Here is a 14,814-nt window from a genome sequence, read left to right on the forward strand (position 1 = left end):
AGCACTGGAGCCTACAGGCTGTTTGGTGGGGCTGATGGTGGCCTCCAGGAGGGTTCACACCAGTGAGTATTTCCCAGAACTGCTGCTGCCAGTGTCTTTGTCCCCACAGTGAGCCACAGCCACCCCTCACCTCTGCAGGAAAACCTCCAATACTATCAGGTACGTCTGGCCCAGTTTCTTATGGGGTCACCGCTTTTTCCCCCTGGGTCCTGGTGCAGACGAGACTTTGTGTGCACCCTCTAGGAGAGAATTTCTCTTTCCCCCAGTCCTGTGGAAGTCCTGCGATCAAACCCCGCTGGCTTTCAAAGCCAGATTCTCTGGAGACTCCTCCTCCCATTGCTGGACCCCCAGGCTGGGAAGCCTGATGTGGGTCTCAGAACTTTCACTCCTGTGGGATAACTTCTGTGGTGTAATTGCTTTCCAGTTTGTGGGTCGCCAACCCAGTGGATATGGGATTTGATTTTATCATAATTGTGCCCTTCCTACTACCTTGTTGTGGCTTCTTCTTTGTCTTTGGATGTAGCGTATCTTTTTTTGGTAGGTTCCAGCATTTTTTTTTTTTTTTTTTTTTTTTTGCGGTACGTGGGCCTCTCACTGTTGTAGCCTCTCCCGTTGCTGAGCACAGGCTCCAGACACGCAGGCTCAACGGCCATGGCTCACAGGCCTAGCTGCTCCGCGGCATGTGGGATCCTCCCAGACCGGGGCACGAACCCGCGTCCCCTGCATCGGCAGGCAGACTCTCAACCACTGCGCCACCAGGGAAGCCCAGGTTCCAGCATTTTTTTGGTCAGTGGTTGTTTAGCAGTTAGTTGTGATTTTGGTGTTTTCGTAAGAAGGGGATGAGCTCATGTCTTTCTACTCCTCCATCTTGAGCTAATCCTGGTTGTTATTTTAAAGTTCCTGTTTGATAGTTCAGTATCTAAGTCATCTCTGAGTTTGATTCTGTTAACTATCTCTTGACAAGTTTTGCTCAAATGCTAGTCATATGTAGAGACTCAGGTAAATAGTATTACCCCTGGAAATAAGTATGCCTGTTCTGGCAGGCTGTTAATGGGATTTTTATGTTTATCAAAATTGAGAGTGGATTTTTAAAACTTGAGAAATATGACTATAGAAGACACATAATTTGGATATGAAAGATTGCTGTGAGATTTGCAAGACATGGAGACTGGTCTATTCATTCACTTGACAGATATTTATGGAGTGCCTAATATACTGACATATGCTGATCTGCACAAAAACATGGCAGGCTTTCTCTTGTATTGTGGGAATTTACTGTGGTTGCTTTACTTTGGGGCATAGCATATTTATCAATGCCTGTGAAAGGGAGGGGTAGGAATCAGGATTGGGCAGAGGGAGAACTCAAACTGAGATGCAGTTCCAACAAACTTGAGAATCTGTGTTTCTAAACAAGTTCCTAGTTAATGTTCACGTGGCTGATCCATGGACCATACTTTGAAAAGTCAAGTTCTGGGGCAATTTGACTGGTTCTCAGCTGATACTAAAACAATGAAAGAAGAAATGAGTGATGACTATCTGTGTACATCTGTTTCCCATTTCTTTTTTTTTTTTTTAGTTATAATGATGTGGGAAAAAGCCATTTGGTATTTGTGGGAGGTGCTTAGTTATGTGAAAATGCAAATGTTTTCCATTCATGTGCCTTAAACATTTTTTGAATTAATTAATGAGGTAAATGCTTAAAAGGCTTATAAAGTTTCCCAGAGAGCATGGTACATCATTAGTGTTTGGCATAATAATGTAATGGAGTCTACTTGTGAGAGTTTGCTTGGAAGGTTGTTATTTGATTCTATTATATTTCAAGAAAGTAGATTTCAGAAAACCACTTTAAATTGCCTCATTCACATCACTGTTCAAATTGAAGTGGGACTGTGTGCACAGTGGTTTTGCAGTTTTACTGCAGTTTTTCTTTTGTAATTAGTGGAAGTGCAGAAGTGGAATTTTGAGTTAGTGGAATCACAACCATATTCCTTGATTAGCCTATTAAAATCCCAAGCCCTAGAAATGGGGTCATTGCTTCTTGCAGGTATAGAGTTGGGAGTAAGAATTACAGAGGACATAACTATAATAGTTTAGAAATTTGTTTTGGAAATAAGCCAGAATTTGTTAATCTAAAGGAGTGTTATCTTTTACAAGTCAGTTTACAGGATCACAGATGTATTTCAAGGATATTGTAACTGCTCAAAATTCAGTAATTCCAACTACTTTTTGGATATCTACCTCAACTCGCCTTTCTCAGCTGAAGTTATATGAGAGATTTAAGCTTAATGCCCTAAAGGCATCCATTGTATATAATATTGATATTATATTGTATATGATATGAATGAACTTCTGTGCATCTGGATTGATACTAATTATGTTGCATTCTTTGTAAAATGAAATAGGCATTTAAATTCTTCTCTGTTTGTGGTTCAGATGAGGAACCCAGATGAGAAAGGTTACCAGTGATTCTTTTTTTTTTTTTTTTTTTTTTATTTTATTTATTTATTTTTTGGGCTGCGTCAGGTCTTTGTTTCTGTGCGCGGGCTTTCTTCTCTCGTTGCGGTGAGCAGGGGCTACTCTTCCTTGCGGTGCGCAGACTTCTCATTGCGGTGCCTTCTCTTGTGGAGCACGGGCTCTAGGCGCGCGGGCTTCAGTAGTTGTGGCACTTGGGCTCAGTAGTTGTGGCTCGCGGGCTCTAGAGCGCAGGCTCAGTAGCTGTGGTGCACTGGCTGTTGCTCTGTGGCATGTGGAATCTTCCCAGACCAGTGCTCGAACCCGTGTCCCCTGCATTGGCAGGCGGATTCTTAACCACTGTGCCACCAGGGAAGCCCACCAGTGATTCTTATAGTGAATAAGATTATAATGATTAATTAATTTGCAGATATCTATGTAATTGCCTTCCACTATAATTATTAAAGCAGGAAGAGTGAAGGAGTTAGGAGTTTAAAGAAATGGTAACAGATTTATAACCTCTTTATGTGCTGTGCCAGGAAAATATTCTTTGACTTAACACCATAGTTCTTGTCTCTTGAGATAATATCAGAGAGCTGAAGTTTTTAGATGAGTGCCATAGAAATATGAAGTTATTTTTTAGCAATGAGTATCTGAGAATAAGAATGTTTCATTTCTCAGTTACGTAGGATCCTGGATGCCACTCAGCTGTCCTTATCCTCAGCAAGATCCAGTCCCTAGTACGTTCCTCTCATTAGCTATTCCAAATGTAATTACTGTCCTTAGATACATTCTCTTAGCAGGTGGCCATTTCTCCTATTTAAGTGGGGCTGTCAGGTGGAAAGGGCTCCAATCTACAAACACATCTACTTTCAAGCCCATTCTTAATTCTAAGAGGACAAATAGACACATCCACAGCACTCTGCTTTGCATACCACAAATGTATCCTTTTTTTTTTTTTTGCAACCTTCATTTCAGAGTTAAGCTTCTTTCAAGAGTCATGCTGCTTCCTCATTTCCCATATACTCCTCCTGTTGCATATACTCCATTTCAGCCTGCTCCGAGAAGACTCTTCAAAGAGAAAATGGATTTACTTTAAGAAAATGTGTGATGAAGAATTTGAACGATTTTAGTATTAGATGAAAGTATAGGCCCCTCATGTCAGCAAGAAAATAGAAAACAAAAACTTCAGGAAAAATAAAAAGTTCTACTAGAGAGTCATTGTCCAAATAGGAAGAAAAAAGTGGCATAGTTTTGAGGAATCATTAGAGTTTAGAAAAAGATAATCCAATTGACTTTCATTCTTGAAACATAATCTAGCGTTATAGTTCGAGGGACATGGGGTTGCATTTCTTTTTCTATGTGTGCAAAGCACTATTTGATTTTGCTGTGGTTACTGATTATATCATCAATATTGTAAATACTATTTATTGATGTTTAAGTTTTAGAATTGGGTACATAGTAGATGCTAATAGATGTTTAGAGATCGAAAGAATCAAGTAATTAATCTGGCATATAAGATATTCAGCCCTGATCCAAGGCAGAGGGACCACAAGACCTACCCCATGGAGACATGTAAATGGGGGTCAGGAGAGCTGTGCTTGTTAAGTCTCCAGAGCATTTGATACTCTCTCCTTTTTCATCTTCTCCCCTGATGTGAATATCTAGTCTAGGGCCTGAAACAATCATGCTATATTATAAAAGAAAATGTGTTTGCTTTCTATTCAGGAGCCTTTTTACTGCTAACATTTCCCAACTGTTACCTTTTCTTTCCTGATCAGTTTACACTTTGAAACCATCGGTTTAGATATTACGATTTTATTTCCACCACCTTATATTTTCTTAAAACCAAATTACTCCAAGCATCATTGTTAAATTGGGGCTCATTTGGTTGCAAGGAACAAAAACTGGTTCAATCTAACTTCAGTCAGTAGCAGATTATTTCAGTTACATAACAGGAAATGTCAGGGACGTCCACAGGCAGGGAATACACCAGGTCTCATGTGTTCCACACAAGCAGCTGGGAAGTCGGTTATCGATCTGTCTGTTATCACATGGACTCTCACCTTTGCTTCCCTCTTTGCTTTTCTTCACTCCCTTCTTAACCTTTCTTTCTTACACATATAAAACATGGCTGCCAGCACCCATATGACCCTGACAGTCCCATTGTCCACCACCATCTAGCTCACTCAGTTCCACATTCCCAGAGGGGAGAATCTGATGGGTCAGCCTGGTCTATGAATCACATGTAACCTGAGATAGGAAGGTATATTCATTTCTTTGAGCTATTGTAACAAACTAGCCCAAACTTGGTGGGTAACAACAATAGATATTTATTCTCTCACAGTCTGGAGGCCAAAAATCCAAAATCGAGCTTTCAGCAGGATTGGTTCCCTCTGCAGGCTCTGAGGGAGAATCTGTTCCATACCTCTTTCTTAGCTTCTGGTGGCTTCGCAATCCTTGGTGTCCTTTGACTTGCAGATGCATCACTCCAATCTCTGCTTCTGTAGTCACATAGCTTTCCTCTTGTGTCTCTCTGTGTTTGACTCTCCTTTTCTGCCTCTTATAAAGATACTGGTCACTGGCTTTAGGGCCCACCTAATCCAGAATAGTCACTTTTAGAGATCCTTACCTTAATTACATCTGCAAAGACCCTTATTCCAAATAAGGTCATATTGCGAGTTCTGGGTGGACTTAACTTCTGAGGGTCCACTGTTTGACTCACTGAAGGAGGTATAGTCAAGGGCTACCATTGGGTCTTCTAGACCTCATCCCAGGTGCCGTAAATGTCAGGCTCTTAAACATCTCTACCAGGAATATTTATTTTATAATTTTGTACATTTACCTTGAATGTACCACTAAAATTTCCCTTTCTCTTAATTACTTTCTGGTGTACATTTCCCATAGAGCAGAATTAATGGCTCCTCTTTCTCATTTCCTGTAGCACTTTATACACACCTTTGACAGCACTTGCTACTTTGCTTTATAGCACCTTGTTTACAAGTCTGTTTTCCTACCTAAGTTGTGAAGTTTTCCTGGTTGGGGCCTCTGCTTTTCTCAACTTTGTTTCCACAGAGTCAAGCACAGGACCTAACATTGAATTATGTTTGTGGAATCGAGTTGAAAGGCTGCAAGGCATGGATTTCTTCTCTCCCCCTCCAACCTCAGTGTTACTTTCTTCAAGTATATTAATTACCCATTCTAGCCAGCGCTATCTGATATGTGCTCTGTCCCATGCTCTGTTACATGCTCAGATCTGCTTTAGCCCTTATCAACAAATTCCTGCTGACATAGCTTCAGTGGCCCCTGCAGGTCCAATTTGCCCTCCTCCTTCAGTTCACATTTATCTTCCCTATTGTACATGTTATTTGCAGTAATTGTATTCTATGAAGTCACTGTGAGCACTGAATTAGTGAATACTGAACACTTCTCCCTAGGGGAAGCACAGGGTTGAGTTCCTGTGAGACTGTTTGCCAGCTATTCAGTACATAACCTTGTTTCATACGTGTTTCCATTTAAAGACACCTAGCTTAATATATATTGTTGGTGCATCAACCTTGAAGTCACAGCCAAAGCAGTGTATGTGTTGTGTAAGTTTTACACTCTGTAAGCAGTGTAAGCTTTGTCAGTGTCTCATGCCTGACAAAGCTTATCTAACACATATATGTTCTGTCAGGCACATCACAGCCTTCTGCTTAGGACCACTAGACAGCACTTCAGCGCTATGCTTGGGGGCCATTTTAAACAGAATCACCATCAAAAAGCACAAAAATGCGAAAACTGTGGCACTAAGTAGACCATGAAAAGGACGTGTGTACAGTACGAGAATAGTGTTGCCTTGTTCAACCTCAGCTGGGAATGTGTACTTCCAGCGACTCAAGTTTTTCAACACGGCTCATGTCTGTGAATGACCACGATACAGCTCAGGTGTTCATTTTGGGGACACAAAGTAAATTTTAGAGAGTAGGCGAATTTGCAGATATGAATCCATGGATAATGAGGGTCGATTGTACCCATCTGGTGTCTCAATTGACCGTTATGAAATTTACAGCATAGGTCTTCTTGGTGGCCTCCCTTTTAGGAGTTTTTAGGTTTCAGCTTTCTCATCTTTCCCAATTCAGTTGCCACTTGATTCACTTCTCATACTCCAAAAGTTTGTTGACCTCTCTTATCGCCGCGACTTGTTGTCTCTCCTCCCATTTGTTTTGTTTTGTGGCTCTGTAGCTTTCCCCTACCTTTACCATAATTTTTGTGGAGTTACCTGATAGAACAGAGATAAATACATATATTCAGTCAACCATGTGGTAACCAGAATTTTATTTCATACATAGACACCATTAGTCAGGTGTTATAATAGGTTTACTAAGTATTGGTTGAATAAATTAAGAAGTGCTATTTTTATGCAAAAATTTAGCTATCCTAGTTAGTACATTATAATGGATGTTTAGTATCTCATATTTATAGTTTACTAGGTAAAAGACCACCTCTCTTTCCCCTCCTTATTTCTGCTAAACTTTCCTACTTAGTAGAACATTGCTTAAGGAAGATGGGAAATAGGTTTAAAATAAGACATATGACGGTGGAGAGCATACCTTGTTTTAAAGCTTAGGTTGGGTTTCTTTCCTTTTGCATCATAATCTCTTCCCTAGAGAAAGATTTCTTTATGATTTTGTCAGTCAGTTACAAAAGGTTGTACAATTATAATGCCCAAAGTGACCCCAGAAATCATCAGATTTAACCCTTTGATTTATAGGAAACTGAGAATCAGGCTGTCTTGGTTCAATTCCTGGCTCTACTACTCGCTTTGTACATTTCTTAATTGTTTGGCCTCAGTTTCCTCATCTGTAAAATGGGAATAAAAATACCACCGATATCATAGAATTGTTGTGAGGATTGAGATAATTAATTTCAAGTTCTTAGTACAGTGCCTGACACATAGTAAGAACTTCATATATTTTTATTTATCATAATAAGCCACTAAGTTAGTAGTTTAGCTGGGCTCTGGCCTCTCAGTTTAGTATGCTTAATACATACTTAGGAATTATAAAACTTTTTCCAAGTTAGCTACCGTTATTTTCTCTCCTTCATCTCCTCCTTTGTTTAAAGATGATTGCATGATGATATAGTCCTCTTTCAAGCTAAACGTACTCTTAGCATTTCACCCATTACCACATTTGTAAGGACTTCCCCTGAATAGAAAATTTTAAATTTAGTCATTCCTTTTAGTTTTTTTATGGCACGTTCAGGTGTCACTTTTCCTGTAAAGTTGAGTGGTCTCACAGAAGTGATTTTTTTTAAGTTACAATAATGCACTCTGCTTCCCAGCATAAGTGGGTTAAGTGCCACCCTGGCTTGGGCTGGGCTTAAAAGCAAAAGAAAAGCCCCTGGACAACCAGAGAGGAAATATTCACACAGCTCTATGTGGATAAATTACAGACTACCCTCCCTGTTCTCACTTGTGCTGTAGGGGACAGAGACGTTTGATTCAGATCCTTTGAACCAGCTGGACATCTGTGGGACACCATCTGATACAGGGAGGTGAGTGCTGCAGAGTTTGATAACCCAAACACTTGCAGATTAGGTCTCTTCTTCTATTATGTAAGGGTGTTTTTCTGCTTTCTTCAGTAAAATTATGGGTCAGAATTAACCTTAGAATTGCTCCTTAGACTGGTTGTTGATGGTTACAGGGAATCTAATCTTTTGGCAGTAAATATTTTAAAATGCTGGGACTGGAGTGGGAAATCATGGAGGACAGTGGTCAGGGGCTGCAGAAAATATATGAACATAATGGATTTAACTTTCTGGAAACTCTAGGCTATAGAAAATTAGACCTAGGAGGTTCAGAGGAAAATTCTTGTGTGTATTGGTGTTTTGTGGCAGGAGGACTGAGGGAGAGTAAATCACTAATAGTTACTGCTTAATTTTGATGGAAAGAGTCTAGGCTTTGGAATAAGACAATCATAGGTTCAAATCCAGCTAAGCCATTTACAAACTATAAGATTTTTGGACTGATTACATAATATTGCTGAGCTTCAACTTCCATATCTGTAAAGTGGAGGTAATAATACCAACTCTGCAGAGATTTTAAGAGGGACAGATGTAATTTGTAATGTAATCAGCACTTTGTAGACTCTCACTATCGTCATGGTTGTGTTTTTGCCAATCTTGCTGTTGGCTGTCTCAAAATGTTCATTGTATGAAAGCACCCTGAACCTCAAATGGGTTTATAGACTTTGAAATTGAATGTAGTTATCTGACAGTTCTTTTAAAAAATAGTTGAGATATAATTGACTTATTATATTAGTTTCAGATGTACAACATAATGATTTGATATCTGTATGTATTGTGAAATGATCACCACAATAAGTCTAGTTAACATCCATCACTATACATAGTTACAGAATTTTTTTCTTATAATGAGAACTTTTAAGATCTACTGTCATGGGACTTCCCTGGCAGTCCAGTGGTTAAGACTTCACCTTCTAAGGCGGGGGGTGTGGGTTCAATCCCTGGTCGGGGAGCTAAGATCCCATATGCCTCACAGCCAAAACCAAAACATAAAACAGAAGCAATATTGTAACAAATTCAATAAAGACTTTAAAGATGGTCCACATCAAAAAAAAAAATCTGTTGTAGCAACTTTCAAATATACGATACAGTATTGCCAACTATCGTCACCATGTTGATAGCTCTTAATCTCATTTTGGGCAAGGTACATAATCCAAAAAGAAAAGATAGTATTATTTATTAGGCTGAAATTGCCAATATTTGACTGTTTTAGAATTATGAAAAGAGCAGTTTTGTATGATTCAACGTAAAAGTGTATTGCTCTCCCTAGAATTTACTACTCCTTTGCTCATCCTTTAAAGACCAATCCCACACTCTGCATAGTTTGTGGCACAGTATGAGTATCAACATACATTAATTGAGTGAATGTATGAATGAATGAATGAATGAGTGAAAGTAAGGTCAGCCCTGGGAAAAATCACATAGTGATACATTTTTATACAAGTGAAATCAGATAAAACAGCATCCAGGACACAGCCTTGAGCGGGAACTGAATTGCCAAAGGACAGCCGAGGTAGGGGGGGTGTTTGTGTGTGTAATGGGAGCCTGCTAGAGAGTGGAACAGCCATTCCATTGCTTTTGCTTCGGTCATATGAGACAGGATGTTGGGAAGCAGGGATAATTTAACATCAACGGGCAGGGGCAGTGTCTCTTCCTTTGTTTTCTCCCTCCTACCTTGTCTCCAGCCACTGCTATAGTCAGCAGTAATTACTTGGATTTATTTCCAGTCATTCTACTCCAAACAGTAGCTCCGACTTTGAAGATAAGACACCACAAATTACTTAAGTGGCATCACTTTATATTCTAAGAGTCCTTTGATTCAGCATGGAATATTCATAGCGTTGTTTGAGAATTCCAGGACTCCATTAAATGCTGTATTCAAATGAGGCACCACTAATGAGAAACTGTATATTTCTAGGAAGTGCCCTCTTAGTGAAGACCAGTTATTCACAGCTGCTGCATTTTAAAAGTTTAGGGCTGATAACCCAGGCAATGAAGGAAATGGTTTGATGGTTCTCCTTAAGAGCACAGGATAATCTTTGTGAATTTTCTGCAGCCCGTAGTCTCGCTGCACCCAGAATTGCTCAGATTTGGGAGGGTTGATTCACCTCATGTAAGACTTCATGATACTGATATATTTAAACAAAGGCGGGATAGTCTTTTCTAATGACTAGAAGAAGGCTTATATCCCTTTTTCAGGGTCTCCCCTTCTGCTAAATTAGTAACCAGAAAGGGCTTCATAGAATCAGAGCAATCATGGAGATTTTGGGTTTTGAGGTATATTTCATCAAGGCCGTGGTGAAGTTTGAGGTCCATAAAGTTGCCCTCTTATAGAGTATAGCTGACGCTTGAACAGCATGGATTTGAAATGTGTGGGTCTACTTATATGTGGACTTTTTTTCAATGGTAAATACTATAGTACTACACTATTCGTGGTTGGTTGAATCCACGAATGCGGAACCTTGGATGGGGAGGAACCACATATATGGACGGAAGTTATGTGAGTGGATTTCTGACTGTGTGGAGAGCCAGCACCCCTAAAGCCCACATTTTTCAAGGTCAACTGTATATTGCTCCAGCAACAGAAAACTTCATCATTTCCTCCCACGGATCATACTGGATGAACACTGCCAACTTTTGTCTTCTTTAACCATCAATGTTTTACATTCTGTGGTGACCTCTCTTTTCTGTTCCCAAAATCTCCTTCCATTTAGGATACAATTAGTTGAATAGATTCATGCAGCTAAATGGCAATGTTGATTTTCCAGATCCAACTCTCTTGAGTTTATTCCCAGGCTTCCTTGGATGGAGTTTGGAGAGAATTCAAGTTCTTCAATTACCCTTTTACGAGTACATTCTTGATTTACTCCCACAGTTAACTAGGATAGCCTCTGTGCACAGATTTTGCTGGTTGAACTCTCAATTGAACTTATTTCTGAGTTCCTGGGAGGCACCTCACATTTGTTCGCACTTACTACCAACAAGCAGTCACATGCGGTGGTTCTCTGCTGTGTGAGGGGAAGTGGAAAAGGCACTGGAGGACAAACAGGCATTATCATCATCCTAGCAACGCTTGTTGGCTTTCCCCAGTCGTCAGCTCTTTCCTCTCCATGGACACTCTGTGCTCTCCTTGTACTACTGTAATTACAACACTTACCTGGTGATATTTTCTATTACTGTCCATGCTTCTGTCTCTGCAAGTAGATCACTGGTCCTCAAGCCTTTTATCTTCTGCAATTTTTCCAGCTTTGTCTCTGGGTATAACTTAGTACTGTTGCTTTTTCTTTTTTCCTTTAAATTTATTTATTTATTTATTTTTGGCTGCGTTGGGTCTTTGTTGCTGCATGTGCGCTTTCTCTAGTTGCGGTGAGCGGGGGCTACTCTTCCTTGTGGTGCGCGGGCTTCTCATTGCGGTGGCTTCTCTTGTTGTGGAGCATGGGCTCTAGGTGCGTGGGCTTCAGTAGTTGTGGCACATGGGCTTCAGGAGTTGTGGTGTGTAGGCTCAATAGTTGTGGCTCACGGGCTCTAGAGCGCAGGCTCAGTAGTTGTGGCGCATGGGCTTAGTTGCTCTGTGGCACATGGGATCTTCCCGGACCAGGGCTCGGACCCGTGTCCCCTGCATTGGCAGGTGGATTCCTAACCACTGAGTCACCAAGGAAACCCTGTTGCTTTTTCTTAAGGCCTAAAAAAAATTCACAAATAATAGGTGAGTGTTCTCACTATAAAGGAAGAAAGCAATAGCTACAATTAATTAAAATATTTTATATACATAAAATATTCAATATTTAATATTGATAAGATTTTTAAATGCAAAATCCTGTATTGGAATAACAGTTTGAGCTTTAGCACCTGTAATTATTTATTCAATTACTGAGAATGTCAGCCTACATGGTTGGGCCTCCCTACCTTTCCAGTATGCTTTTAGATCTTGTAAAGGCATGTCTTTTGGCTAAGAATTAGAGAAAATTAAGACAACATTGTGAATAGCTAGACGTTAAAAATACTATTACTGGGATTTCCCTGGCGATCCAGTGGTTAGGACTCTGCACTTCCATTGCAGGGGGCACGGGTTCGATTCCCTACTTGGGGAACTAAGGTCCCACATGCCGCGTGGCCAAAAAAATAATGCTATTACCGTTATAATTAATTTTCAAAGAACACGTTTATTCTTCACTGAAAAACTTAAAAATTTTTCCCTTTAAGTTTTATACTCATTTCAATCAAAATAGTTATTTTTGGAGAGATTAGCTATAGCTCTTGAATAACGGGCATTAACTATTGCTGTTATGTAACCAGTCTCTTACTGTTTCATGATGGTATTTTTATTATTATGGATCCAAGTTCTCATTCTGCTTTATTTTGCCTTAGGCATTTTCAGTTAGGTATTTCACTTGGTTTGTGTGTGAGAAAATGTTATCCCTGTGGTTTTGTCCAGAAATGCTGCATGGGATTTTTTCTAAAATGATTTATTTTGTTGAGCACTCTCCTTTTCCCCGCCCCATGATGATATGTCAGCTGAAAATGTAGCATTTATTTCTTCCTGAAAGGGAGGTATTGCTTTTACATTTGCTATATCCTGAGACTATCTCACCATGTCATCTGGGATGAGATGAGGAGCCAGTGCCAATAGTCTTTTATTCTAATTATTCCACGAACAGTAGTGAATGTCTACCATATACCAGGCACTGCCTTCAACACTAAGGCTTCATAGAGGCATTAGAGAAGCTCCACTCTTCAGAAGCTCCCTATCTGTAGAGAAGCCAACAGATAAACTACTAAACGCCATTCTGTGTGCCGTGTGCCACAGTACAGATGGCATGGAGAGTGGGTGGGACACGGGAGGACTGGCTGGCCGAGTCCATCTGGGAGTTGAGGGAAGGCATTTAGAGGTTAGCCTTGAGCTGAGTCTGGAAGGATGGATTAATTTTCAGGAATAAGGAGGAAATGACATTCTAGGCAGAAGGAGCCACATGGACAAAGTGTGGAGATGCGAAATCGCAGGGTGCTTTTGGGAAATTATGAGATGTCCCATTTGGCTGGAGTGCTCAGGAACTGAAGCAGAAACTGGAGGACTGTACTCTTTCTGGAGTATATTCTTGGTGGCTGGTGCACTTCCTGTATTATATAGTAAATGACTTGTGGACGAAATAAAATGTTGACTGAGGTTAATGGAGTAATTATGAAGGGATCTGGGTGATGATAACCTAATAAATAAATAAAACAAAATAAAATATAATATAAAATAAAATACCTTTCCTCAAAATTCCCAGAATCTGTTTGTCACTGGAAATAGAGTTGTTGAAAAGAGATAGGAAGCAAACTCATTCTTTTTTTTTTCATTTTAACATCTTTATTGGAGTATAATTGCTTTACAATGGTATGTTAGTTTCAGCTTCACAACAAAATGAATCAGGTATATATATACATATGTTCCCATATCTCTTCCCGCTTGCGTCTCCCTCCCTCCCACCCTCCCTATCCCACCCCTCCAGGCGGTCACAAAGCACCGAGCTGATCTCCCTGTGCTATGCGGCTGCTTCCCACTAGCTATCTACCTTACGTTTGGTAGTGTATATATGTCCATGCCTCTCTCTCGCATTGTCACCGTTTACCCTTCCCCCTCCCCATAGCCTCAAGTCCATTCTCTAGTAAGTCTGTGTCTTTATTCCTGTTTCACCCCTAGGTTTTTCATGACATTTTTTCCCCTTAAATTCCATATATATGTGTTAGCATACGGTATTTGTCTCTCTCTTTCTGACTTACTTCACTCTGTATGACAGACTCTAGGTCTATCCACCTCATTACAAATAGCTCAATTTCGTTTCTTTTTATGGCTGAGTAATATTCCATTGTATATATTTGCCACATCTTTATCCATTCATCCGATGATGGACACTTAGGTTGTTTCCATCTCCTGGCTGTTGTAAATAGAGCTGCAATGAACATTTTGGTACATGACTCTTTTTGAATTATGGTTTTCTCAGGGTATATGCCCAGTAGTGGGATTGCTGGGTCATATGGTAGTTCTATTTGTAGTTTTTTAAGGAACCTCCATACTGTTCTCCACAGTGGCTGTATCAATTTACATTCCCACCAACAGTGTAAGAGGGTTCCCTTTTCTCCCCACCCTCTCCAGCATTTATTGTTTCTAGATTTTTTGATGCTGGCCATTCTGACTGCTGTGAGATGATATCTCATTGTAGTTTCGATTTGCATTTCTCTAATGATTAGTGATGTTGAGCATTCTTTCATGTGTTTGTTGGCACTCTGTATATCTTCTTTGGAGAAATGTCTATTTAGGTCTTCTGCCCATTTTTGGATTGGGTTGTTTGTTTTTTTGTTATTAAGCTGCATGAGCTGCTTATAAATTGTGGAGATTAATCCTTTGTCAGTTGCTTCATTTGCAAATATTTTCTCCCATTCTGAGGGTTGTCTTTTGGTCTTCCTTATGGTTTCCTTTGCCGCTCAAAAGCTTTTAAGTTTCATTAGGTCCCATTTGTTTACTTTTGTTTTTATTTCCATTTCTCTAGGAGGTGGGTCAAAAAGGACCTTGCTGTGATTTATGTCATAGAGTGTCCTGCCTATGTTTTCCTCTAAGAGTTTGATAGTTTCTGGCCTTACATTTAGGTCTTTAATCCATTTTGAGCTTATTTTTGTGTATGGTGTTAGGGAGTGATCTAATCTCATACTTTGACATGTAGCTGTCCAGTTTTCCCAGCACCACTTATTGAAGAGGCTGTCCTTTCTCCACTGTACATTCCTGACTCCTTTGTCAAAGATAAGGTGACCATATGT

This window comes from Stenella coeruleoalba (assembly GCF_951394435.1).
Source record: "Stenella coeruleoalba genome assembly, chromosome: 3".
Lineage (NCBI taxonomy): Eukaryota > Metazoa > Chordata > Mammalia > Artiodactyla > Delphinidae > Stenella > Stenella coeruleoalba.